Source organism: Aquarana catesbeiana, linkage group LG01, assembly GCF_042186555.1.
Source record: "Aquarana catesbeiana isolate 2022-GZ linkage group LG01, ASM4218655v1, whole genome shotgun sequence".
In the NCBI taxonomy this organism is placed as follows: Eukaryota; Metazoa; Chordata; class Amphibia; order Anura; family Ranidae; genus Aquarana; species Aquarana catesbeiana.
The window spans coordinates 874,132,484-874,156,414 of record NC_133324.1 but is presented as its reverse complement, the minus strand read 5'-3'; the positions used below and the strand labels follow the sequence as shown (position 1 = coordinate 874,156,414).

At 44.7% G+C, this 23,931-nt stretch overlaps 1 protein-coding gene across 2 annotated transcripts in view; it reads right to left on the bottom strand.

The window, feature by feature from the left end:
• SLC2A9 (solute carrier family 2 member 9) overlaps window positions 1–23,931 on the bottom strand; it is a 689,875-nt gene that overhangs the window by 158,269 nt on the left and 507,675 nt on the right. The gene's annotated exons all lie outside the window — the stretch shown is intronic.

The following is a 23,931-nucleotide window of genomic DNA, read 5'->3' as shown; positions in this document are numbered from 1 at the left end:
AGTATGCAGACATAGGACACACCCCCTACCACCCCCCCTTAAAGGAGAATTGTACAAAAAAACTAAATTGGTGTAGCCATGGTGTTAGCACTACTGACAAACAATCAGCCAAATCACCCCACTGCCAGACTTCATGCATCCTTTCCAAAGACAATGAACAGTCTTTTGCAAGCTTTGTTTTTGTTGTTTTATTGGGGGGTACAACTTGGATAGGGATATGGGATGCCCATAGAATTCATCATTGCCATCATATTTAAAGATTCCAATACACTTTGAATAAAGTTAGAGCCTGAAGATTAAATGTGCATAATAGACTAGAAATGCAGACTACTGTTTCTAAAGCCGTGTACACACGAGCGGAATGTCTGACAGAAAAAGTCAGATGGAAGCTTTTCATCGTCTATTCCGATCATGTGTATGCCTCATCGGACTTTTTTTTTTTCGAAAATTCTGATGGACCTAGAAATGGAACATGTTCTAAATATTTCCAACGGAACCAATTCCTATCGGGAAACCTGCTCTTCTGTATGCTGTTCCGACGGACCAAAAACGACGTATGCTCTGAAGCAAGTACGAGACGGAAGCTATTGGCTACTGGCTATTGAACTTCCTTTTTCTAGTCCCGTCGTACGTGTTGTACGTCACTGCGTTCTGGACGGTCGGACTGTGGTGTGTCCGTGTGTATGCAAGACCGCTTGAGCGGAGTTCTGTCGGAGAAATCTTCGGAGTTTATTCCGACGGCAAAACCAGTAGTGTGTACGCAGCATAAGAGTTTTCCATCAATCACCGTGTGAGGGACAGAAACATCACTTTTGACCGTGTAAAAGCAATGGTCTTAGATCTCTTCACCTCCTGCCCAAATTTGCTTCTTCCTGTACATACTTGATTCCTCCTGCACAAACTTGTATTTGCTAATTGAAGTATGACACATCCTCTTCTATTGGGTAATATGAACTCACTCTGAATTAGCCCCTCTACTGGCTCTGGTGGATCACTGCTACTAGGCCGGAGGCCTGTAGAACCTCTCCCCGGACGCCTAGTAGGTTAAAAGCCTGTCTTCTAGGAAATGGACTACTGCTCCCAGCCAGCCCAACTTGCAAACCATGTGCCCTCCGGCCACACTGATTTGGCACAGATCCCCACAGTCTCTTCTCTGATCCAGGACTCCTCACCATCCACCTTTTGCATGATAAAGACTCTGCTAATGACCGTGTAGAAGCAGAGTTCCCTCACAGATTCGATGCCACCACCAGCCATGAACTGTGGTAACACTCACCGACCTTCCAGCCCTGAGTCCTTGATAAGGAACTTGTCCGGACCATGCGTTCCGACAGCTTCTCCTGCCCCTCTGCTCCAGGAGTTCCCCACCACTGACCGTGTGGTGACAGATACATTGCCAATGACCGTGTAGAGGCAATGTTCCTTCACAGCTCTCCCCGGGCCTCCTCCTGTGATCGGTACACCCCCCCAGACGGGGGTGTCCTCCTGCGGCTGTCTAGCACTCCATTCCTCACTTCACCCAGTCGACTTCTCCCCCCCAGTGACATGTGACCTCAGCTTATATATGAGGCCCGCCCCCTGCCAATACCGATGGGTATTGCTCAGAGCTCACACACAAGCTGCCTGCCACTCCAGTTCCAGACCCAGACCCTTTTCTAGAACATTCTCCTCAGAAACAGGGGAGGCGCCTCAGAACTGATGTGCAGGCGGCCACACCCACTGCTACTCTGACCACTCCCAGCCTCCAGATCAAAACAGACAGGCCTAGCTTGCAGCATAAGCCTGCCTAAATTTGCCTGTGCTGAACAAATAACAAATAGTAATATAACCCTTACTAGCACCTACCTACTGGTAGAGGGTGCTACATTGGTTAAACCCACAAGTGCTTTTCTGCCACTACTGATTTGGACATTGCTCCAAATCAGGGACAGTCCCTCGAAATCAGGGACAGTTGGGAGCTATGTAGATACCACAATGACTATATATATTTTTTTAAAGTAAGACTTTACAAACCCCAAATGTGACAGGCTGTTTGTAGGCTTCTGCACTATAGTACACCACTGAATCTCTAATATATATTCCTTCAACTCTTTTGATGTAGGCTAAGCGTTATCTTATGCCACCTAGAGCACAGTAATACATATCTAGATGGGGTTTGCTGCCACTAAGTTCAAGAGCTTTCCTCCTTATTTGTATTCGAAGGCAAAAGTGTGGTTGGAAGCTATCAAAATTTATGCCTAATTAACTGAAAATGGCTTGAAGTGTCCAATGCCGTGCTACAAATATGTGATAACCATTCTATAAGCTGCATAGGATGACCTCCTAGAGTGGAAATAAACACATCTTTCTCACCTTTCTCTCTGCTTAGCATCCTGCCATGCTGCTGGTTGCCATGGTAATAGCAGTTGCTTCAGTCTATAGAGTTTGTGATGCCCTTGAGAATTCTTCCTGCTTAATATATAAAATCACCTTTAACCTGTTGGCTTGTACACACCTTTCTCACCTTTTTATATGGCATAGCTTTGTTAATGGGGGGTTAAGGGTACCTCTGTCAAAGCAACAAAACAAAGAAGTAATAGCTACGATTAATGTGCATATTATAAAAAAAAAAAAAACATAAAGCATCTTTCACAAACTATAGTCCTGCAACTTAGTATAAAACACAAAAAAAAATGGTGATTGCATCAGTTATACTCAGGATTTTGAACTCAGGACAGAATTTTGAAGTAATACACAAGCAATCTGAAAATTGTTTTCTTTTTAGTATATATATTTGCTTGGATTTGCTCTTAAACGGTGTTCTATTACTTTTTTATACTCATTCATATGCTTATCCTGATTGCCCTGGGATATGACTCAGCTCTGCGCACAGAATTTTATTGCATGCAGATAGCAGTTTTGTGTCATAACCCAGCGCCGCGAAGAAAACCCTCCAGCTTAACATGGTCAGTAAGCAGGGAAAGAAGCTAAAAAAGGAAAATAGTTCATTTAGCTAAAGTTCCATACGTCATGCCAGTAAGATAGCGAGAGGGCGAGTTCAAGATTTGCTTAGTTCTACTTATCAAAAGCATGTACAAAGTCAGCCATTACTAATAAAGAGAGATGTGAGATAAGCAAAACAACAGCATACAGCACATGCCAGCTAAATCTAGGAGGGGGTTAAGAATTTGATCATGGCTCCTCCTAACCTAAGGTTCCCCTGTAAGGCCTAGGTTTTGCTGGAGAGGTTGTTTTCACTACTGACTGGGGCCAAACCACTTTCCAAATCTGACTAAAATGATTCATTATTTTGTGATCTAACACACCGAATAATCCAAAGGGGAGAATACATATTATAACAGGAGGGACAGGAGCTGGCAGGACTCGATTTAGCATTCATGCTGATCTAGGTACACAAGAATAATGATACCCTTGGTGATTGAGTTAAAACAAAAGATGAAAGCATGGGCAGCCTACACCAAATATGTAAACCCTAGTACACACTACTATTTTTTTCTGGTCAGGTGCGCTGTACTAACAATCCAATGTTAGTACAGCATTCACCCCTGCTGTTCTATTGTGTTCTGGCAGGGGTATGGCCCCCTACCAGAACACTCTGGTCAGTGCTCTCAGTCATTGGCTGATCGGAAGCTGGTCAGCTGCTGGTATTCTAGTATGCTCGTCCAACAGAAGCCAGCCAAACAGCAAACCTCTGTTGGAACAGCTGCCATACACACAGGCCAAATGTCCACTGGTTTTTATTGAACCGGCCAATGTTGTCCAACATTCAGCCCATGTGTACTAGGCCTAACAGTTTGTTAAAGCCAAACTCTCCCTAGTGCCTGGGTCTAGTAGCTGGCCATAGATTGATCGAAATTTGTCCGGTTCAGAATGGATGGGCTGAATTTCAATCCACACTTGTGGCAAGACTTGAAAATTGCTGTTCACAGATGCTCTCCATCAAATCTGACAAAACTTGAGCTATTTTGCATTGAAGAATTGGCAAAAATGTCACTCTCTAGATGTGCAAAGCTGGTAGAGACATCCCCAAAAAGACTTGCAGCTGTAATTGCAGCGAAAGGTGGTTCTACAAAGTATTGACTAAGAGGGGTTCAATAGAAATGCACGCCACAAATTTCAGATTACATTTATTCAGAAGCAAATAGTTCTTTCCAAAGTTTTTAAGCCAAGGCATATCTAAAGGGGTTGTAGGGTATACCTAGACTGTTTCCAAATCCCACTATTATTGACCTGACTGAGTTGCAATCATACTATTTCCATAGCAAGCCTTTTACTGTATTTATAAGATCTAAGGTCAACATTGCCTGACTTTGTCCTGCATGACTCATAAGTAGCTGTTTTCATGACTATGGTTGATGGATCTCAGTGACAGACTGTGCTCTGTCCCACCTTTAAAGCCACTACAACTTGTTTACCCATGTGATTTGGTATGTCCCTCTGTTCCTCACTCCTGTTTAATGCTAGTTAGTTTAGTCCTATCTAGACCCTCCATCTTTCTTCCATGTTCCTTCGGTCAATGTTAGTACTTTGCAGTGACTGGGCCTAGAAAAAGCCATTGAGGTTGATTTACTACAATTAGAGAGTGCAAAATTTGGCGCAGCTCTGCAAAAAAACAGCTTCCAGTTTTTTATTTTATCAGAGCTTAATTGAACAATCTGAAGTTAGAAGCTGATTGGCTACCTTGCACAGCTGCACCAGATTTTGCACTCTTCAGTTTTAGTAAATCAACCCCATTGTCTCCTTACACTTCAAAAGCTTGGAAAGACATCTTCTGTACTGCAATTAGCTGAAGTAAAATCGTATTGCATTCAGCTTCTGTGTCTTACTGAAGAGTTAAGCTGCCTGTGAACCAAGTCAGCAGGTAATCATATTGTCTGGACAGATTAGGTTTAAGGAGAAATGTCAATAAATAAAGTGGCATTTAAAACAGAGCAGACTGGATTAGAAAACCTTTGCAATCACTATTTCTTCCCCTGAGATAAAGGTGCACTAGAATGACCTGCAGGATGCTAAGCCAAGCAATCCTGTTAACAGTGTCCAAATATTTTGCCTGAAGCTGGATTGTTCCTGCTTTTCTGACCAAGTCTATTGGTGGCTTTTGGTCTTCTGTATCAAAATCTTATCCTCTGCCAAAAATCTGTTTATATAGGACTATAGCTAGGGTTGCCACCTGTTCGGGATTTACCCGGACAGTTCGGGTTTGGAATCGTGCATCCAGGTTTCAGACTGTCTGAGACCCAGACACATTATTCAGACTAAGTCTCCCCCCTTCTCGCTCCTGCCTCTAAGGCCCCTTTCACACTGGGGCGGTTTGCAGGCGTTATTGCGCTAAAAATAGCGCCTGCAAACCGCCCCTAAACAGCCTCCGCTGTTTGTTCAGTGTGAAAGCCCGAGGGCTTTCACACTGAAGCGGTGCGCTGGCAGGAGAAGAAAAAATCTCCTGCGAGCCGCATCTTTGGAGCGGTGAAGGAGTGGTGTATTCACCGCTCCTAAACCGCTCCTGCCCATTGAAATCAATGGGACAGCGGGGCTATACCGCGGCTATAGCCGCGCTATACGAGGGGTTTTAACCCTTTTTCGGCAGCCAGCGGGGGGTTAAAACCGCACCACTAGCGGCCGAATACCGCGGTAAAACAGCGCTAAAAATAGCGATGTTTTACCGCCGACGCCCCCTACCGCCCCAGTGTGAAAGGGGCCTAAGTGAGTACGCTAAGGTGTTGTGGAAATTTTATGAAGATGTATTTAATATGTATTGTCATAGTGTCTCTCAGTGTTAGTTCTCCCACAGCCTGCTCTAAAGAGATGACTGGGGCAGACTGACACTGGTTGAGATCCGTTTGGTAGTGAAAAGCTTCTTGGTGATGTAGAGAAGTATTTGCAAAGTAGGGATATGTCCGCCAGCGAAGGGCCCCTGTGCGATGCACAGAATGATCATCTGGGGGGGTTGTGTTCGCTCTGCAAAGACATTATCGGTCGTGTCACCTCTGTGTGTCTGATCAACATATTGGGGGGGGGTGCCGTGGCATGCACCTGCAGATAATCTCCCATCCACACTTGACGGTAGTATAGTCCGGTAAGGATGAGCTCCGGCGTGTTCGCATGCTGCACGTGCCGATCCCGCCAGGAAGTCGGCACGGCGCAGCGCTAATCACAGGCAGTGAGACATTTCCCGATGTGTGGCTGCGGAGCTCGGGAAATGTCTCACTGCCTGTGATTAGCGCTGCGCCGTGCCGACTTCCTGGCGGGATCGGCACGTGCAGCATGCGAACACGCCGGAGCTCATCCTTATAGTCCGGGTATGCTTTGTTCTCCGAACAACGCAGAATAAGGATTCACAATAAAAACGGGAATCTTTGGGTCGTTGTGGTTGGGAGCAGCGTTCATGATCCTGTCTGTAGCTGAAGATAGCATACATAGACGGGGCGGGAGATTGTACACGCTGCCCCCGCCCAGACATGCCCATAAGACTCCCCTAGTCATTATTCATTGGTTGTTGTATAAACTCATCCTGTTGGAAGGATTTCCTGTGTTGACATTCATATCCTGTGAGGTCATATCCTGTGAGGTCATTTCCCATTGAAGAAGCAATTGGCTGTTGGGGCAATCGCTTCCTGTTTGTCATTTGCTTTTGTTGTTTTTAAAAAAAACACCCAGTGCCGTGCTCGGTGGAGGGCAGTCGTGCTGAGATGAGGACGTAAGCTGGTCATGTCTAATTACTTGGGGATATGCGGGAAATAGAGCTATAGGTAAGATGCATTATACCTTTAGACGAAATGGGCGCTTATTAGTGCAAAAGAGTATGGTGGGTTTTTCCACGACATAAGGTAAATCAGGGTTCTCAGAGCACTGATTACATCAGAGCTCCCCCTTACATCAGAGTCCTCTTTGTACACTAGAGCATCCCTTATGTTAGAGTCCCAAGAGTTCCCCCTTACAGTGAAAGGGAACTCTGCGAGTTCAGATGTAAAAGGGAAACTATGTGGACTTTGATGTAAAGGGGGAACTCTGTGGACTCTGATGTGAAGGGGGGACTCCGTGGACTCTGATGTAAAGGGGGAACTCCGTGGACTCTGATGTAAAGGGGGAACTCTGTGGACTCTGATGTAAAGAGGGAATTCTGTGGACTCTAATGTAAAGGGGGAACTCTGTGGACGCTGATGTAAAGGGGGAATTCTGTGGACTCTAATGTAAAGGGGGAACTCTGTGGACTCTAATGTAAAGGGGGAACTCTGTGGACTCTAATGTAAAGGGGGAATTCTGCGGACTCTAATGTAAAGGGGGAACTCTGTGGACTCTAATGTAAAGGGGGAACTCTGTGGACTCTAATGTAAAGGGGGAATTCTGCGGACTCTAATGTAAAGGGGGAACTCTGTGGACTCTGATGTGAAGGGGGAACTCTGTGGATGCTGATGTAAAGGGGGAACTCTGTGGACTCTGATGTAAAGGGGGAACTCTGTGGACGCTAATGTAAAGGGGGAACTCTGTGGACGCTGATGTAAAGGGGAACTCTGTGGACTCTGATGTAAAGGGGGAACTCTGTGGACTCTGATGTAAAGGAGGAACTCTGTGGACTCTCTTGTAAAAGGGGGACTCTGTGGACTCTAATGTAAAGGGGGAACTCTGTGGACTCTGATGTAAAGGGGGAATTCTGTGAACTCTAATGTAAAGGGGAAATTCTGTGGACTCTAATGTAAAGGGGGAACTCTGTGGACTCTGATGTAAAGGGGGAACTCTGTGGACGCTGATGTAAAGAGGGAACTTTGTGGACGCTGATGTAAAGGGGGAACTCTGTGGACTCTGATGTAAAGGGGGAACTTTGTGGACGCTAATGTAACGGGGGAACTCTGTGGACGCTGATGTAAAGGGGAATTCTGTGGACTCTGATGTAAAGGGGGAACTCTGTGGACGCTGATGTAAAGGGGAACTCTGTGGACGCTAATGTAAAGGGGGAACTCTGTGGACTCTGATGTGAAGGGGGAACTCTGTGGACGCTGATGTAAAGAGGAAACTTTGTGGACGCTGATGTAAAGGGGGAACTCTGTGGACTCTGAAGTAAAGGGGGAACTTTGTGGACGCTAATGTAAAGGGGGAACTCTGTGGACGCTGATGTAAAGGGGAACTCTGTGGACTCTGATGTAAAGGGGGAACTCTGTGGACGCTGATGTAAAGGGGAACTCTGTGGACGCTGATGTAAAGGGGGAACTCTGTGGACGCTGATGTAAAGGGGGAACTCTGTGGACGCTGATGTAAAGGGGGAACTCTGTGGACGCTGATGTAAAGGGGGAACTCTGTGGACGCTGATGTAAAGGAGGAACTCTGTGGACTCTGATGTAAAGGGGGAACTTTGTGGACGCTAATGTAACGGGGGAACTCTGTGGACGCTGATGTAAAGGGGAATTCTGTGGACTCTGATGTAAAGGGGGAACTCTGTGGACGCTGATGTAAAGGGGAACTCTGTGGACGCTAATGTAAAGGGGGAACTCTGTGGACTCTGATGTGAAGGGGGAACTCTGTGGACGCTGATGTAAAGAGGAAACTTTGTGGACGCTGATGTAAAGGGGGAACTCTGTGGACTCTGAAGTAAAGGGGGAACTTTGTGGACGCTAATGTAAAGGGGGAACTCTGTGGACGCTGATGTAAAGGGGAACTCTGTGGACTCTGATGTAAAGGGGGAACTCTGTGGACGCTGATGTAAAGGGGAACTCTGTGGACGCTGATGTAAAGGGGGAACTCTGTGGACGCTGATGTAAAGGGGGAACTCTGTGGACGCTGATGTAAAGGGGGAACTCTGTGGACGCTGATGTAAAGGGGGAACTCTGTGGACGCTGATGTAAAGGAGGAACTCTGTGGACACTGATGTAAAGGGGAACTCTGTGTACTCTGATGTAAAGGGGGGACTCTGTGGACGCTGATGTAAAGGGGGAACTCTGTGGACTCTGATGTGAAGGGGGGACTCCGTGGACTCTAATGTAAAGGGGGAACTCTGTGGACTCTAATGTAAAGGGGGAATTCTGTGGACTCTAATGTAAAGGGGGAACTCTGTGGACTCTGATGTGAAGGGGGAACTCTGTGGACGCTGATGTAAAGAGGGAACTTTGTGGACGCTGATGTAAAGGGGGAACTCTGTGGACTCTGATGTAAAGGGGGAACTCTGTGGACGCTAATGTAAAGGGGGAACTCTGTGGACGCTGATGTAAAGGGGAACTCTGTGGACTCTGATGTAAAGGGGGAACTCTGTGGACGCTGATGTAAAGGGGAACTCTGTGGACACTGATGTAAAGGGGGAACTCTGTGGACACTGATGTAAAGGGGGAACTTTGTGGACGCTGATGTAAAGGAGGAACTCTGTGGACGCTGATGTAAAGGGGAACTCTGTGGACTCTGATGTAAAGGGGGGACTCTGTGGACGCTGATGTAAAGGGGGAACTCTGTGGACTCTGATGTGAAGGGGGGACTCCGTGGACTCTATTGTAAAGGGGGAACTCTGTGGACGCTGATGTAAAGGGGAACTCTGTGGACTCTGATGTAAAGGGGGAACTCTGTGGACGCTGATGTAAAGGGGAACTCTGTGGACTCTGATGTAAAGGGGGAACTCTGTGGACTCTGATGTAAAGGGGGAACTCTGTGGACTCTCTTGTAAAAGGGGGACTCTGTGGACTCTAATGTAAAGGGGAATTCTGTGGACTCTAATGTAAAGGGGGAATTCTGTGGACTCTAATGTAAAGGGGGAATTCTGTGGACTCTAATGTAAAGGGGGAACTCTGTGGACTCTAATGTGAAGGGGGAACTCTGTGGACGCTGATGTAAAGAGGGAACTTTGTGGACGCTGATGTAAAGGGGGAACTCTGTGGACTCTGATGTAAAGGGGGAACTCTGTGGACGCTAATGTAAAGGGGGAACTCTGTGGACGCTGATGTAAAGGGGAACTCTGTGGACTCTGATGTAAATGGGGAACTCTGTGGATGCTGATGTAAAGGGGGAACTCTGTGGACGCTAATGTAAAGGGGGAACTCTGTGGACGCTGATGTAAAGGGGAACTCTGTGGACTCTGATGTAAAGGGGGAACTCTGTGGACGCTGATGTAAAGGGGAACTCTGTGGACACTGATGTAAAGGGGGAACTCTGTGGACACTGATGTAAAGGGGGAACTTTGTGGACGCTGATGTAAAGGAGGAACTCTGTGGACGCTGATGTAAAGGGGAACTCTGTGGACTCTGATGTAAAGGGGGGACTCTGTGGACGCTGATGTAAAGGGGGAACTCTGTGGACTCTGATGTGAAGGGGGGACTCCGTGGACTCTATTGTAAAGGGGGAACTCTGTGGACGCTGATGTAAAGGGGAACTCTGTGGACTCTGATGTAAAGGGGGAACTCTGTGGACGCTGATGTAAAGGGGAACTCTGTGGACTCTGATGTAAAGGGGGAACTCTGTGGACTCTGATGTAAAGGGGGAACTCTGTGGACTCTCTTGTAAAAGGGGGAACTCTGTGGACTCTCTTGTAAAAGGGGGACTCTGTGGACTCTAATGTAAAGGGGAATTCTGTGGACTCTAATGTAAAGGGGGAATTCTGTGGACTCTAATGTAAAGGGGGAATTCTGTGGACTCTAATGTAAAGGGGGAACTCTGTGGACTCTGATGTGAAGGGGGAACTCTGTGGACTCTGATGTGAAGGGGGAACTCTGTGGACGCTGATGTGAAGAGGGAACTTTGTGGACGCTGATGTAAAGGGGGAACTCTGTGGACTCTGATGTAAAGGGGGAACTTTGTGGACGCTGATGTAAAGGGGAACTCTGTGGACTCTGATGTAAAGGGGGAACTCTGTGGACGCTAATGTAAAGGGGGAATTCTGTGGACTCTAATGTAAAGGGGGAACTCTGTGGACTCTGATGTGAAGGGGGAACTCTCTGGACGCTGATGTAAAGAGGGAACTTTGTGGACGCTGATGTAAAGGGGGAACTCTGTGGACTCTGATGTAAAGGGGGAACTCTGTGGACGCTAATGTAAAGGGGGAACTCTGTGGACGCTGATGTAAAGGGGAACTCTGTGGACTCTGATGTAAAGGGGGAACTCTGTGGACGCTGATGTAAAGGGGAACTCTGTGGACGCTGATGTAAAGGGGGAACTCTGTGGACGCTGATGTAAAGGGGGAACTCTGTGGACGCTGATGTAAAGGGGAACTCTGTGGACTCTGATGTAAAGGGGAACTCTGTGGACGCTGATGTAAAGGAGGAACTCTGTGGACGCTGATGTAAAGGAGAACTCTGTGGACTCTGATGTAAAGGGGGGACTCTGTGGACTCTCTTGTAAAAGGGGGACTCTGTGGACTCTGTTGTAAAGGGGGACTCTTGTGATTTACTTCATATGATTAGAAATGTTATTTAATAGCAACATCTATGGATACTGCTGTGGGACGCTGAAGTGTTCAGGTTTGACTTGAAGAAAAGGTGGCAACCCTAACTATAGCAGACTTTTCATATGTCGAAATAAAAATAAAAGAAATGCCCCAAGACACGTGATTATTACCTGAGTTTACAAAAAAAAAATCATTTAATAAAACCTCACAAATAAAGCCAAGAGCAATGTGCAATGTAATATATTGTGGACAAATATCTAGAAAACAATCCATGCCATAACAAAGGTATAAATGAAATGTTGGTATGAGACAGTCTCTAGTGCTTGTGGCCAATTTGTATCACAGGTGAGCCCCATAAACTGAAGGTATGTTTGTATGCTCCAGGTTTTAGCTGCGCACGAGTGTAATATTTTTTTATAATAAATTGTTGGTTTAGGTTTTACATTATTATGGTGCACTGTCTGCTCCCTGTATGCATTGAGAATACGTTACTTCTAGTGCTGAATGTTCGATGCATTATGAATGCACAACAGACATCACTAGAAATTCTGAAAAGTGATGAAATTCAAAATCTGGGACTCTTGAGGCATAAAATAAAATAGGGCTACTTTAGACATTAAATTACCATTCGAACAACATGGAAGCGTTTTCTTTGGAGGAAGGTGCTATGTAAATAAATTATTTCAACATACTTTCTAATCTCTACAGATGCAAGAATTATTTATTTCTTTTTTTTTTACATTGAATTGCTTTTACTCAGTAGTTGACATTTACTATGAACTATATTTACAGAAAAGTACCATCAAAGGATTGGAATGATTCTCCTCTGCATATATATAGCATATAATGGAATTTCTTCAACCTTCTGACTCCCTTAGTAGAAACATTTATCAGTATATATTCAATGCAACAAGCTTTTTATCTATTACCTTTATTGAAAAGTGTCTGTTTAGCTGCAGCAAACAAAATGGGAACACAAGTGGAATCTGACAAGTGGTTATGGTGTGGTATGTTTGCTTCTGTTCACTATTTCTTCATAAACTGCCCCAAAAGAATGCAGTGTAAGTCCCCATTCACACTTCCCTACTTTCATGCATTCACCCTACACAGGGCTGGTCCACGACATTGTGCTGCCTGGGTCCAAGAATGAAATGCTTCCCCCCCACCCCCATAAAAAAAAATCACTCCCAACAAAAGGCCCCCACATCCATTATTTTATATCATGATAATTAAAACTAAAATTAAATGTATCAGGAAGTCAGATTTACATGCAGCAGCACCTGGTCTATATGCAAAATTATATGACATACTATTATGTTCAATTCCAAGGGGTGGGCTAGGGCAGTATAGGGGTGGGCTAGGATAGTAAATGAACAGGCTAGGGTAGTACATAAACATGCTAGGGTAGTATATGGACAGCCTAGGGTAGTAAACAGACAGGTTAGGGTAGTATATGGACAGGGGCGGGTAGTATATAGACAGTCTAGCGTAGTTTATGGATAGGCTAGGGCAGTATAGGGGCAGGCTAGAGTAGTATAAAGACAGGCTAGGGTAGTATATAGACAGGCTAGGGCAGTATAAGGGAAGGCTAGGGTAGTATAGGGGCAGGCTAGGGTAGTATAATGAAAAGCTAGAGCTGTATACTGATTTTGCAGGTTATGCAAACTTTGGCCATCCAGCAGATCAGCAGCCACTACTAGAAAAAATGATGGACACCCTTTGTGTCCTGCCGCACAGAACAAACTTATATTACCTCTCGGTTGCTCTCTTCCAGTGCTCCCACAGTCTTCAGTGCCTAGCCTCATGCATGCACTAGAGCAGAAGAAGGCGGGCCGAGTGTGAAGCCAGCCGCACCCCCCTCCTCCAGTGCCACCCATTAGAAATGCTGTGCCCGAAACATTGGCTGCTGGCGGAGCCGGTGGGGAAGGGATCTTTCATTTCTCTCTGTCTCCTGTGGGTACCCCCCCCCAGCAGCACACACACCTGAGCTCTTCATGTGTGCTCGGGTGTTTAACAGCCGGTGTTATACTGTGTGCAAGCACCTTCACACCCGGCAACTACGAGTATGCATGTTGAGGGCAGGAGAGCGGCCCGGGGGGCAGTTGTCACCCTTCCCCTCAGCCCAGTCAACCCCTGGATGACACACAAATATGCTGGAAAAAAAATCTATTTGCCGCCCTTCTCAAAGTGCCGCCTGGGTCCAATGGACCCAGCGGGACCCATGGTAGGGCTGGCCCTGACCCTACGCTCTAAGCCCTACTCTCAAAAAAGTAGGTCACCTTTTACTTAAAGTATTCAATTGTTTTTGATCCTATAGACTTTAATGAGAGTACCTATAAAAAATGTGATTTGTGCATTTTTTTTGCATTTTTGCACACCTTTTTTGCCTGAAGAACTCTTGCCCTTATATAAAACTGCTCTCCTCCTCTTGCCTAGCCCAGGCAGAAGTCGATCATTTGACTGACTTCTGTTGAATGCACTTGGAAAAATGTTTTAAAAGTTTTTTAAATCAGCTGGCTGCAGCCTATTGGCTGACCAGTGTATTCTGATAGCAGAGGAGTCCTGTTGGCAGAATACAATAGAACAGTGAGGAGGGCTGGATCACCAGATGAAAATAGAAGAAAGAAAGCCTAGAAAAGAAAATGACTGCAGCCATCACATCTACATATTGGAAAGCTGCAGTATGATAAATGTCTGCTTTTTGGGTTTTTTACTGATGTAATATGAGCAAAGAGAGAATACTGAGCAACAATCTGGTTTCATGTTGGTCATACTTAAAAGAATAACTATATTTTTAACACAGTTATGCTAAAAAATCACAACACCACATCCAGCAACCCCCCAAACTTAGGATTATCTGTTCACGTTCACAAACATTTTCAAACATGTGACCACTGGGCGCAAGCCAATCTGTCCACAAAATGAGCCCAGCTGAGCTCTGCTGTTTCCACATTCATTCTTTTGGAAAAGCCATTCAACATTTGCCTCCATGATGGACAGCCTTTCCATAGACATGAACTGAGCTCAGGTGTGAATGCAAGGTACAGCTGGTCATATACTGATCCAAATTTGGCCAGTTCAGGAGGGATTGGATGAATTTGGATCCATGTATGGCCATTCCTGCTCGACAGAAGTCGATTATTTCACTGACTTCTGTTGAATGCACTTGTTGGAAATTTTTTCTCAATCAGTCAGCTACAGCCTATTGGCCACTGTATTCTGAAAGCAGAGGAGTCATGTTGGTAGAATACAATAGCATAGCGGGAGGGGCGGGGTGGGGATACTTACATATACCAATTAGTGACTTGGATGCTCGCCTCTTAGGACACACTTGGAGGTATGTGATCTTAAAGATGTTCCTTTCTCTATCAGATTATATATATATTTGGTTTAGATCATAGACCATATCTCCAATTCTCGCCTCTGTCTTTATGCTAGGTGGTCTCAATGTGAGCCTCTCGGGCCTTACAGAGTGACTGAAGACCTCCTATTTCCTCATTAAGCCCCCATCCTTTCCATCCATTCTCCCCTTTTCCTCTGGGAGTGTTTGCACCTGCTAACGGTGATGGCAATGGCTTTGTTTTCTACTTATTTTTATGAATATGAATTTGGTTTTCACTCTATGAATGAGGAGCACTCTGTAAGTACATGTTTTGCAATTTTGCCTGTTGAGATGTCATTGTTGAATATTCTAAGATGTTATGATTTTTTTTACCATAGATCATACTACATTACTTGCAGAGTTTTTCCCTGAAGAAGGATCTATTTTGACTCTGAAACGGGTTGGATATTTACTCTGCATGTACAAACTGCAAATAAGTACACAGACCACTGACCACTATCTTATAATTTTGTGCTCACTTCATCACTTTTAATGTTATATGTACAACCTTCTCTTTTAATGTCAATGAAAGGTAGGTCAGGATAACAAAGTGAATCTGGAACAGGAAAGGGCACACAGGAGGCTTTTCTGGCTAAAGGTAATAGATTTCATGTTGTGGTATCAGCACTTTTGCTATTACTGTTTACAATGGAGCCCAGACTCACTTAGGACAGTACTGTTTTTGTATTTTGACAGACAACAACTGTCTCACTGCCAAGCCTCTCAGTGGACAATACTAAGAACTTACCCCTGCTGGTTTCTCTTTAAAAGTGAGTATATTCCAAGGAGCTGGAATAGCTGTCCAACCCTATATGAGAGTAGCAGAAGATTTCACAGTTGGAGCGCAGTACAAATATAATTGCCAGGGCCCCTTTAACCTATAGGTATCCATCAAGTATAGCAATTTTTGATTTGGATGCAATGCAGTCTTTAATCCTTTATTTTTTTTTAACAGAGATTTGAGGGTTGGGAAATACGACATAAAAAAACTGTTAAATCCATCATTCTCCAAAGGGAAAACATACAAATCCACCAGATAATAATTCTGATGTCAAAGTAGGTCAATGTGTTGCTTTTAGCTAAACCCTTTATCCTGCAGAGATGCCGTCTCAGATCTAGCGTTGTGACACACATACACAATTCAGCTTACGCAACTTATCTAAGCAGAGAAATAAAATAATCAATTATGCATTTTAAACGATTGTTAGCTGAAGAGGGTCACGTAATTTGTTATTTGGGAGAATAAAAATTGGTTGATTCATTTTAGGTAGCAAACATAACAAATCAATGCATGAAGCATATTTTAGGGCCAAATTCTGCACATATAATACTAAATAACATGTAAAGGGTCTTTAAACCCACCTTGGGATTTACATTGTACATTGCTTGTCTTTTGTGAAAGTCAATTACTTCCATCGCACAATTGTCAGAAAGCCCGTGTTTAGTCTTTCTTGATTGGCTGGATTAGTTGACAACCAACTAGCTAAGTAGGCTAGTAGCTAGCCAAAGCAACCAAACTCTGAAGGACACTCTGGGGTTGATTTACTAAAGCCAAATAGAATGCGCACTTTGCAAAGTACAGTTGCTCCAAAGCTTGGTAAATTAGGTGAATCTTCACTTTGCAAAGAATACCCAATCAAATGCAAGTAAAATAAAAAAAAAATGCAGTTTTGCTTGCACGCGATTGGATAATGGAAGTCAGCAGAGCTTCTGCTCATTTATTAAGCTCTGGAGCAACTGCTCTTGGAGAGTGGAACTGCACTTTGCAAAGTGCACAGACTATTTGCTTTTAGTAAATCAACCCATTAATCAGTCCCATTAATGGCATTTAGTCAATGGACTTTAGACTTTAACCTCCCTGGCAGTATGATTATTTCGGATTTTAGGTGCTGAAAGCAGTACAATTATTTTGCATGGAAATTTGGCGTTTTATATTGTAGGCCTGTAATTCTTAACAATAACACACTTAAATCTGTCCAAACAAGAGTCTAGTAGATATCCCGGGTATGATGAAGTTTGAAACACAAAAACATAAATTATAATATAATAAATAAATATAAATAATTAAAAAAAAAAATAATATAATAATAATAAAATACATTTCCCCACGATTCACTATCGCTCAATTTTGCAAGTGTTCTCATTTACTATCGCTGTTTTCTAGCTGGTCTAAAGCCACTTTTGACGTAAAGGAACACTTTTTGGTTCCTATGGACAATCTCCAGTTTCCAGGCAGAAAGAACAGTATATATAACATAAAACTGCATGCAGGGCATGGGCCAAAGCACTGGGGACAAAAGGAATGTGAAATAATTTCATACAGTACTATAATCTGTAAGATTACAGTACTGTATGTGTTATGGTTTGTAAATTTTTTTGAATTTGCCGCCAGGCTCCGCCCCCGTGCGTCACGACGTTCGCAGGGAACGGAGCCTGGCACAGAGGGGCTTCGGAGGAGGACAGAGCCTACAGACACAGCGGGGGACATCGCAGGATCCTGGGGACAAGGTAAGTAACGCCGCTCCAGGATCCTGCAATGTAATCCCGAGTGTGGCTCGGGGTTACCGCTAATGGGACTGAATTTTAACCCCGAGCCACACTCGGGATTACCGTCAGGGAGGTTAAAGTCCATTCTCTGACCCACTTATACTCACCTTACCTGCATCTTCTGCAGTCCTAACTCTGTATAAACCTTCCATGTTGGATGCTGGTGGAGCTTACACATCTAGATGATGTCACCCCCCCTCCCTCATGCGACAGTGATAGGGCCTGGTGATTGGCCACTATGTCTGAACACTGCCCCATAGAAGAAGATCACATTCTCCCCCATACTGTAGGCACTATGTATCTTGAAGCAGCTCCAAAAGCTTCAAACTTGTGGATGTGTGTGGGGAAGGTGAGCATAAGGGTTCATTCACACTTTTCACAGCGCAGTAGTGTTTTTAGGTTTTGTGCTGCCCTAGACCTGACTAAACTCGTGCACCTCCTAATTTAAATATGACCCACCCCTTCCTGTCAAGGCCACACCCCTTGCTGTTTAAGACCCACCCTGAGATTTTCGAGTGGGGACACTAGTTCTGAGGGCCGGGGGGGGGGGGGAATGGATTCCCTTAATTTGCATAGATTTACTCTCACTTCCTGTTTGGCTATGGGGCAGGAAGTGAAGGGGGAAATTTCTGCAATGGGACAGGGATGGTAAAAAGTAAACTGACAGGGGCTATAACCCTCCCTTACTCTTTCCAAAATGAAAAAAAAAGTGTTCCCATAGTTCTACTTTAAGCATAAATTTCTGATAATTTTATGGAGAGGACTAAGAAGATATAACCATGCCAATGGTGCAGCAGAAAACATAGCACAGTGAGGAAGGTTTGTGGTCCAGGATGATAGAACAGTCAAAATTAGAAGCGGCGCCCCCCCCCACACTTGCGGATTGTGCGGCCGCTTTATGGAGGTGCTAGACTCATTTGCTTCTCAGCCCAGTCCACCTCATAAGACTGGTGCTACACTAACAGTGCAAGCTGGCAGGGACTCTTTCCGTGCTGCCCCCTGCAAAGTCGGTCTAGGCCAGGATACAGCGTTGTCACAGCGCTTGCCACCCTCTGAAAATCAATACTGGTTTGTATAATAGCAAGGACATATTGAGAAGCAGAAATTACCACAAACAGCAACTAAAATCAAACTCATTACAGGTGCAGATGTCAGATTTAGGCTGGGTTCACACCATCACCGCATGCGGCTCCCAGCAGGGATCCAGTGCGTCCTCGTTCACCGTTTTAGGTCCGATTTCAGCTTGAATTTTTGGCTGAATTCAGACCTGAAACGGACCAAAAGACGCACAGGGCTCCTGTGCAAATTCGCACCGGAGCTGCAGCGGAGATATGTGAACCGGCTCCATAGAGAGCCGGTCAAAATCTCCTGCTATGGCAAATTGAATTTGCAATGGTGTGAACCCAGCCTAAAGCATGAAGGCTTAAAGATTTTGTTTTTCCTTGAAAGAATTGATTTTTACTTTTTAATCATAATAAAATTATGTTATTTAGCCATTAAAAAGAAAAATGGGCCTAGCAAATTGTTTTTAACTAAAATCCCTTCATCCTAGAAAATTCTTATAGTTTTGGTTTCTATATCATGAGGATTAGCACACATCACCCAGTAAAGCAGAACTTAATGTAATAACAAAGAACACAAGATGAAAAGACATGTTAATTAGGACGCAGTGATAAACTTTCCAGTCCCAGAACCCTCTTTGGCAATCATATCCAAAAAAAAATTCCCTATCCAGGCAGCTAGATTTATATTCATATAATAATCTGATTTAGATAACACAAAGAAGTTTAGATTTAATTATGGCAGTGGAGAATCAAAAGGTTATTCGGTGGTACTCAATTCTGGCATGGTATGTGAGCAATTTGCAGAGAAACCTAATACAAACCACGTGTAATGAGAAAGGCATAATCCTGCTGATTATACAACTCAATTTTTACTTTTTTTTTCTGTTAACATTTATGTAAAAAAAAAATTAAATACTGACTAGCACCTGGAAATAAAAAGCTGCAAGTCTCTTAGATGTCTTGTAGAAGAAAACCCTAGCTAGATTTTTTATTACATTTTTGTAAAGTACTGTTTATAATACACAATTGCCATTTTCTATAAAATACTTACTTTCATCTTTTTTTAAATTCTTTGATTTTTAATTTAGCACAGCTGATCTCCTTAAATAGTCAGCACAAAAAAAAAAAGGATACAACCGTGCTGCAGAGATACATCAAAGAGGAACTAAAACTTCCTATCATTGTCTACACCGGTCACCATTTTTAGGGAGACCAGGAATGGCTGTGTGACTAGACGAAGCTCCAGCGTCGCCGCCCACCCTGCGCCCCGCTCCGCCTCCCCCCGCCTGCCCCCCCGCCCCGCTGCCGGTCTGTTATGGAAAGGGGCGGGGGTTCTATTGTAACCACGCGGCCGGCGGATGGAGACATAATTTTGTATACCCCCTCCTACTAGGACACCTGAGGGAAGGGGGGGCACCGCTGGGGACACCTGATGTTAGGGGGGCTCCGCTGGGGACACCTGATGTAAGGGGGGCTCCACTGGGGACATCTGCTGTAAGGGGGGCTCCGCTGGGAACATCTGATGTAAGGGGGGGCTCCGCTGGGAACATCTAATGTAAGGGGGGCTCCGCTGGGAACATCTGATGTAAGGGGGGCTCCGCTGGGAACATTTGATGTAAGGGGGGCTCCGCTCAGGACACCTGATGTAAGGGGGGGCTCCGCTGGTGACACTTGATGTAAGGGGGGGCTCCGCTGGTGACACCTGTTGTAAGGAGGGCACCGCTGGGGACATCGGATGTAAGGGGGGCTCCGCTGGTGACACCTGATGTAACGGGGGCTCCGCTGGGGACACCTGATGTAAGGGGGGCTCTGCTGGTAACATCTGATGTAAGGGGGGGCTCTGCTGGTAACATCTGATGTAAGGGGGTCTCCGCTGGGGACATCTGATGTAAGGAGGGGCGCCGCTGGGGACATCTGATGTAAGGGGGGCTCCGCTGGGGACATCTGATGTAAGGGGGGGCTCCACTGGTGACACCTGATGTAAGGGGGGGCTCCGCTGGGGACACCTGATGTAAGGGGGACACCTGATGTAAGGGGGGGCTCCGCTGGGGACATCTGATGTAAGGGGGGGGCGTTCCGCTGGGGACATCTGATGTAAGGGGGGGATCCGCTGGGGACAACTGATGCAAGGACGGACTCTGCTGGGACACCTGATGCAAGGAAGGACTCTACTGGTGGCAGGCGACGTGGCAGGTGACATGCTCAGGGATCCCACTAATTCAGCATTATGTTGAGTTGAATGATTTTGCGCACCGCATTTTTACTTTCCCCCTGTGCCACACCTACAAATGCCCCGCCCCTTAATTATAATAAGATTCCACCTACAGCCAAAAAAGTGTCCCTAAAAAATGTTTTTCAATGTTGGCAACTATGGGTACAGTGTTTATACGAGTTTAGTTTTTGGGTTTATCTCTTCTTTAAAGAGTTATTCCAGACATATAGTCAGTGATTACAGTCCAGAGAACACAGCAAGAAAATTTAATTCACTTTTAATGTGACTTTATAAAAATGCAATGGGTCAGATTTTGTATGTTTTTCACAAGGCTTATGGGGGGTTTGCTGCTTTTTGTTACATCATTATTTGCTATGTAACTTATGCTGTGTTCATTTTCTAATGCTGAAGAGGGTGCAGTTGATTCTGAGAAAAGGGGTTGTTCAGATGCAAATCTAGAATATCAAATCAACATTGTACTTGTCCAGTGTAATAATGTGAGATATTCCTGGTGTCAAAATGATTTTAATTAAATGATCAGTAAGACTATACTTGCTGTGATTATTTTACATTTTTAGGTAAATTCATAATTTCTAAATATGACTTCCACCTAACTAGCTGATTTATAGCAGATACAGAAATGCTGGCTAGAGCCATCCATACACAATGATTCAGTTTGATAAAAAGTAACAATACGTATCAACATTTTAGCGATTAATTTCAGTTAAAATGTCCTGCTTTGATTGGTAGCAAGCTGTCACTTTCAGTCCTTAGAAGATATGAATGTAAGCCCCTGGATACTAGTAGGCACAATAAGAAGGCAGAGACAGTGCCTCAAGGTAAATTGTTTTCTTCTCGCCCAAACATATTTACGCAAAACCCCTATTTTTTGTAGCATAGAGTTAATGTCCTCAGTCTCTAACCATCGCTTGTATCACGTCTGCAATCTTTTACTTAAACTTAAATACACTGCTAATAGAATTAACAACATGTCAGAGACTGCAGACATGATACAAGAGATCAATGTAGCCTCACCAGTGTCCATCAAATGCAGCCTACCAGTGCCTGTCAAATGCAGCCTCAGCAGTGCCTGTCAGATGCAGCCTACCTATCAGATGCAGCCTCACCAGTGCTTGTCAGATGCAGCCTACCTATCAGATGCAGCCTCACCAGTGCTTGTCAGATGCAGCCTCACCAGTGCCCGGATCAGAGCAGCGATCTCCCGCTGTGTCAAGGAGTTGGATTTGAATTTCCTGGGCTGGGCGGCCACAGTAACAATGTCCCGCCTCCTGTGATACGTCACACTGATTCAATGTCCCAGCATTGGATCAGTGTGCTGTCTATCACAGGAGGCGACCGCCCGGACAATTCGGCTCCGTGACACAGGGATTTGCCGCTCTGCATGAGGAGGAGGAGGAGGGAGGGGAGGATTCTGACTGAACCCCCACAATGTGCGGCACTCGGGGCGGACTGACCCCTTTTTAGGGCCATTATCGGTACCTTTTTCTCTTTCGGCCGAATGCTGAAAACAGTGTTGTCAGCCCGATATGTTTCAGAGTCCGAAATTTTCAGTGCACCTCTAACATAAACAGCTGAGCATAATGGATAAAGTGCCTGCTGAATCAAAAGCACAAGATGTAAAGGAAATAATCGTTATAATCTAAGTAAGAGGTGATGGGAAGGGGTGGGGATGACGGTTCGGGGAAATATTTAGGAAATAAGAAATGGAGGATGTTGTTCACATCATGGGCTTAGTGTTTAGCTACTGTACTAGGGAGGATGGCTACAGTTTAGGGAGCCATGGTGGGTCTGTAAATGTAAGTTAATAAGTGACCCATGCAGACCACATATGAAGGCAATTTTCACTAGGTAAGATGCTGGACAACCTTTTATTAATGTAATCGAAAAATTATGAAGGTAAGTCATGACTTCATTAAAGAGAATAACCTGCATTTTGCAAGCTGAAGCTATAGTTTGCAGTTCTGCTTTTGATCGTAAAGTATAGGATTCAATGGGTTACACTGTATCCAAATGTAAAAAATATGTGCAAAAGTCAAAAAACCTTGCAACAAAAAGGAATAAAGGTAATAAAGGAACATGTCTACCAAATTGCAACTGAACTACAATGAGGGAAAAAAGTATTTGATCCCCTGCTGATTTTGTTCATTTGCCCACTGACAAAGAAATGATCAATCTATAATTTTAACCCTTTCATGACTAAGCCTATTTTTGAAATTTGGTGTTTACAAGTTAAAATCCGTATTTTTTGCTAGAAAATTACTTAGAACCCCCAAACATTATATATATTTTTTTTTAGCAGAGAATCTAGAGAATAAAATGGCGATTGTTGCAATATTTTTTATCACACGGTATTTGTGCAGCGGTGTTTTAAACGCAAATTTTTGGAAAAGTGACACTTTCATGAATTTTAAAAAATGCAAACAGTAAAGTTACCCCAATTTTTTTGTATAATGTGAAAGATGATGTTACGCCGAGTAAATAGATACCAAACATGTCACCCTTTATAATTGCACGCACTCGTGGAATGGCGACGAACTGCAGTACCTTTGAATTTCCATAGGTGACGCTTTAAAATTTTTTTACGGTTACCAGGTTTGAGCTACGGAGGAGGTCTAGGGCTAGAATTATTGCTCTCGCTCTGACGATTGCGGCGATACCTCACATGTGTGGTTTGAACACCGTTTACATATGCGGGCGCGACTTCCGTATGCGTTTTCTTCGCTGCGCGAGCTCGCGGGGACAGGGGCACTTTAAAAAAAATTTTAATTTATTTTATTTATTTTTGTACTTTATAAATTGTGTTTAAAATTTTTTTTTTTTTACTTTTATTGCTGTCACAAGCAATGTAAACATCCCTTGTGACAGTAATATGTGGTGACAGGTACTCTTTATGGAGGGATGGGGGGTCTAAAAGACCCCCCATCCCTCCTTTACACTTCAAAGTATTCAGATCGCCGAAAACGGCGATTCTGAATACTGTGTACTTTTTTAAATTCGGCGCCATTGGCAGCCGAGTAAACGGGAAGTGACGTCATGACGTCGCTTCCGCGTTTACAACAAGAAGGCTGGAACGAAGCTGCTCGCAGCTTCGTTCCAGTCCGCCCCCAGCCGCCGAAGGCAGCTGAACGGACACCGGGCCTCCCGATCGCACGGGAGGCCCGGTAACAGCGGCGGGAGGCGGCGGAAGGGGGGGGGATGTCCCCTCCCGCTCCTCCGGTATAACAACCGAGCTGCTTTTAGCCGCATCGGTTGTTATACACGGGTAGCCGATCGCCCGCTGTAAACAACGGTACCGGGATGATGCCTGCAGCTGCGGGCATCATCCCGGTATAACCCCGGAAAGCCGAGTACG